At 52.4% G+C, this 5073-nt stretch overlaps 1 long non-coding RNA gene across 1 annotated transcript in view; it reads right to left on the minus strand.

Moving 5' to 3' along the window:
- Nucleotides 1-977, minus strand: part of LOC119468462 — a 4142-nt gene extending 3165 nt beyond the window's left edge. The window contains exon 1 of the long non-coding RNA XR_005197146.1: nucleotides 648-977. This is a non-coding gene — a long non-coding RNA (uncharacterized LOC119468462). The remainder of the gene's footprint in view (nucleotides 1-647) is intronic.
- Nucleotides 978-5073: the final 4096 nt, after the last annotated feature.

Consider the following 5073-nt stretch of genomic DNA (forward strand, 5'->3'; position numbering starts at 1 on the left):
AAAAAAAAAAAAAAAAAAAAAAAGAGTGACTGGCGTAACCAAGGCAGGGGAGCTTGTAGGACCCAGCACCTCTTAACCAGCTGCCTTTCTGGGGAGGCGGAGAGAGTACAGGATTGCCTGGTGCTGCCAGCGTTGGCGAAGTTAGGGAAGGAGCTCCCAGGCAGGGAAGCTGCTCCAGTCTGACCTGACTGTGTCCAAGGTGACTCATGCCCCCTGCCCAGGCCCAGCCAGGCCCCCAAACATGCAAATGGGGGACTGGGGCAGAACAGAAGCCATTTCAGCTGCAATGCTAGGGGCTGTGGAATAGAGACCAAGGGCCCTCAACCTCTCCAGCCCCGTGCACAAAATCCCAGGCATTCTGAGGACCCCTTGATCTCTTTCTGATTTTTCAGGGAACTGGCCTAGGTGGAAAAGCAACACACTCACTGGCCTCCTGTGTGACCTTGGCCCCTTCTTCACCCTCTCTGGGCCTCAGGGTTCCCTGTGCACAGTGACAGGGTGGAGAGGGGGTTGCCAGATGATCTACATGGAATTTTACAGACTCATTTCAGCCAAAATCCTGAGACATTATGAGTTTGCAGAGCCCCTCTCCCTACCTCCCAAGCCATTGGCAACATTTGGTGCCCTCTGTGTGCCCAAAGACCCACCTCACGCCCTGCAGATGCCAGTTCCGGGGGCTCTGCGCTGAGCACACCGCCTCAGCCTGAGCAGCTCAGTGTCGGCCCGTGGACTCATTCGCAGCTGCTGTCCCCAGAGACACTGCCATCTGCGGCCGCCCTGGATGCTGGAGGCAGAGATAGGGCAAGGCCAATGCCCCCCACAGGAGATGGAGCTTCTCACACCCGGGAACTCTGAGTGGGCCAGGAGGGGGCAGTCCTGGACTAGCTCAGCATCCTGGGACCTCTCCCTGCCCATCAGAGACCCTTCCCACTAGTCCCCACTCTCAGGATCGCAGGAGGTGGGACCTGTCTCAGCCAATCAGCAGCCTGGCAGAGCAACGGCTTTATCCTCCGTTGTCCTGGCAACCAGCCTTCTCTCTGGATCCCTGGTACTGTGCACGTGGTACAGCAGATGACAGGGCGGCAGGACGGGGGAATGTGGGGAGGACAAGTCATCCAGCAGGCTGCTGCACCCCAAGCCTAGTGGGCCTAGAGAGGAGAGGATCGTGGCTGATAACTCTAAGGGATTGAGCATTTGGGAGCAGGGAGAGACTGGGGTCCTTAGCAAGTGGGTAGGGACACAGAATTGTGACTAGCAGAGCAGAGCCAAGGGGATTATATGTTATAGAAAAAAGAACCAAGACCAAGACTGAGCGTTCAGACACATTGGCTCAAACATTTACTATGTCCCAGACACTGTTTTCAATGCTTTGATTATATTAACTCATTTGATTCTCATTCACTGATACATAGCAAGAAAGTAGCAATGCCAGGGTCAGAGCCCTAGCCTGGCTTCATGACCCTCCCAAGTAGCTGCCCCTCCCCATTCTGCCTCATCTACCCCACAGCACCCCCAGCTGGTGTGGAGCCAACATAGGCACTGAGCCCTCCCATCTGCCAGGCTAGCCCCAGACATCACTTCCTGCAGTACTCCCAGCTCAACTGGTGTTGAGACCCCATTTTGGGATGAGGCAGAGAGGTGAAGCTGCTGGCCTTCCCCTTCTCCCAGAGCCCTCAGCTTATCAGTGACTAAGCTGGAATTCAAAGCCAAGGGCTGACCTTGGGGGTGGGGTCCACCTCCCCAAGCATGGATCCCCCCTACCTGCCTGCGCCATAGACAAGGTATCTGCAATGTATTGAGGGCTATTGTCTCAGGAGGAGAGCGCAGCCCAAGGGCCCGTGGGGTGAGGCGGGGAAGAGGCTTCCAGGAGCCACCTCCCTCAGGAATCTGTTCCCAGAAACCTGGGGATTGGGAGTGGGGAAAGGCTTTGGGTGAGATGGCTTCAGGACCTGGGTCCCCCACCACAGACACCTCTGGGGAACATCTAGGGGCTCTTCAAATATGACAGGTCATTTCCAGCATATGTGGGGTAAGGGGGGTGATTGTGAGTTCAAAGAGGGTTTGTTTTGTTTTGTTTTTTGAGACAAGGTCTTGCTCTTTCACTCAGGCTGGAGCACAGTGGCGTGATCATGGCTCATTGCAGCCTCTGCCTCTTGGGCTCAGATGATACTCCCACTTCAGACTCCCGAGTAGCTAGGACCACAAATGCATGCCACTATGCCCAGCTGAGTTTTGTACTTTTTGTAGAGACAAGATTTTGCCAGGTTGCCCAAGCTGGTCTTGAACTCCTGGCCTCAAGCTAGCCTCCTGCCTCAGCCTCCCAAAGTACTGGGATTACAGACGTGAGCCACCACCTGGCCAAAGTGTTTTTAACATTTTGGGGTGGAAGAGCAGAGGAGCTGGGGGAAGAATTACAAAGGGGCTGGCCGGGCACCATGGCTCACACCTGTAATCCTAGCTTTTTTTTTTTTTTTGAGACTGAGTTTTGCTTATGTGCAATGGTGCAATCTCAGCTCACCACAACTTCCACCTCCTGGGTTCAAGCGATTCTCCGCCTCAGCCTCCCGATCCCAGCATTTTGGGAGGCTGAAGTGGGCGGATCATGAGGTCAAGAGATTGATACCATCCTGGCCAACATGGTGAAACCTCATCTATACTAAAAATACAAAAATTAGCTGGGCGTGGTGGTGTTGTGCCTGTAATCCCAGCTACTTGGGAGGCTGAGGCAGGAGAATCAGTTGAACCCCAGAGGCAGAGGTTGCAGTAAGCCAAGATCACACCACTGCACTCCAGCCTGGGCGACAGAGCAAGACTGCATCCCAAAAAAAAAAAAAAAGGGCCGGGCGCGGTGGCTCAAGCCTGTAATCCCAGCACTGTGGGAGGCCGAGGCGGGTGGATCACGAGGTCAAGAGATCGAGACCATCCTGGTCAACATGGTGAAACCCCGTCTCTACTAAAAATACAAAAAATCAGCTGGGCATGGTGGCGCGTGCCTGTAATCCCAGCTACTCAGGAGGCTGAGGCAGGAGAATTGCTTGAACCCAGGAGGCGGAGGTTGCGGTGAGCCGAGATCGTGCCATTGCACTCCAGCCTGGGTAACAAGAGCGAAACTCCGTCTCAGAAAAAACAACAACAAAAAAGGCAGGAGTAAAGTTTTTGGGATACGTTCAGTGTCTTAATGGTGATGGTGGCTTTTTAGGTATATACATGTGTCAAACTTATCAAATTGTATCCTTGAAATATGTGTAGTTGATTACATATGTCCCTTATACCTCAATCTGTAAAAAATGTGATCCGTGGCCTGTGGGTATTGTTTTAGCCACTGATTCCTTATTCAGACAAAAGCTTATGGGAAGCTCAATACATAATAGAGATAAAGCTGAGGTTGCTTCTGTTCAATGATGGGGTAGGGGTGGGGGTTCTGGACCCCATCCACTCAGAATCCCCCTGTCCCTCACAGGGCCCCAAGTTATCTCCCTAGGGCTCCACAGAAGCCGATTTTAAAAACACTGGCCCAGAGGACTCTGATGACCCTGCCAGCTTGGGTGTTTAGGGTATAAGAACCTTCAGGCCTCAGTCTGGTCTCCTGCCCATCGCTAACTTTCATCACATATGGATCCTACACACAGCTACTTTCTGTCTCACTGCTCATGTCTCAGCCAATGATCAGATCCTGGTGAAGTGGAGTACGGGCTCCCCAAGGACATAGCTCACCTTCCCCGGGGCTGCTGCTGCTCCTGATGGCCACTCTAACTGCGGTGCCTCGTTTGTTGTTACCACTGGTAACTCCCTGAAGCAAATGGCCCCTCTGGGACCAGGTCTCCAGGGCAGGCACTCAGCACATGCTGCCCGAATGGGTCTCAGCCCAGCGCCCCCTGGAAAGTCCGTACCAGAGTCCAAAGTCTTTTCCCAGCCCACCCTTCTCTAAGGGCCTCAGTCTCTGGGAGCTGAATCACCTCCATGACCTCACCTCCTCCCCTGTTCTCCTCACTTCATCTGCTACCGCCACCGGCCTCCTTGCTACACCTCGGAAGTGCCAGGAGTGCTTCCCACTCAGGGCTCTGCACATGTACTGCCTTCTTCCTAAGGCCTCTTCTTCATCATACCTAATGGGCTCCTCTCTCACTGAATTCAAGCATCTGCTCAAACGTCACCTTAGGGAGGCCTCCCTGACCTAAAGTAGCCTCCTTCCACCCATCACTTCCCCTGTCAGCTTTAGTTTATTATTATTATTATTATTATTATTATTATTTTGAGATGGGGTCTTGCTCTCTTGCCCAGGCTGGAGTGCAGTGGCATGATCTCGGCTCACTGCAACACAGGTTTAAGTAATTCTCCTGCCTCAGCCTCCCAAGTAGTTGGGATTACAGGTGCCCACCACCACGCCCAGCTAATTTGTTTGTTTGTTTGTTTTTTGGTTTTGAGACAGTTTCATTCTTGTTGCCAAGCCTGGAGTGCAGTGGTGAGATCTCAGCTCACTGCAACCTCTACCTCCCAGGTTCAAGTGATTCTCCTGCCTCAGCCTCCTGAGTAGCTGGGATTACAAGCATGTGCCACCACATCTGGCTAATTTTGTATTTTTAGTAGAGACAGTCGTTGGTCAGGCTGGTCTCAAACTCCTGACCTCAGGTGATCCACCTTCCTTGGGCTCCGAAAGTGCTAGGATTACAGGCGTGAGCCACCGTGCCGGCATTTTTTTTTTTTTTTTTTTTTTGAGATAGGGCCTCACTCCATCACCCAGGCTGGAGTGCAGTGGCATGGTCTAGGCTCACTGCAACTTTTACCTCTAGGGTTCAAGTGATTCTCCCACCTCAGCCTTCTGAGTAGCTGCACACCACCATGCTCAGCTAATTAAACAAATTTTTTTGTAGAGACAAGGTCTCACTATATTGCCTAGGCTGGCCTCAAACTCCTGGCCTCAAGTGATCCACCCACCTCAGCCTCCCAAGTGCTGAGTTACAGGCATGAGCCATCGTGCCCAGCTTGCTTTACTTTCTTGTCATAGTGCCTACAGCTAGTTAACTTTTTTTTTTTTTTTTTTTTTTGAGACGGAGTTTCGCTCTTGTTAACCCA

Source organism: Cebus imitator, unplaced genomic scaffold, assembly GCF_001604975.1.
Source record: "Cebus imitator isolate Cc_AM_T3 unplaced genomic scaffold, Cebus_imitator-1.0 Scaffold435, whole genome shotgun sequence".
Lineage (NCBI taxonomy): Eukaryota > Metazoa > Chordata > Mammalia > Primates > Cebidae > Cebus > Cebus imitator.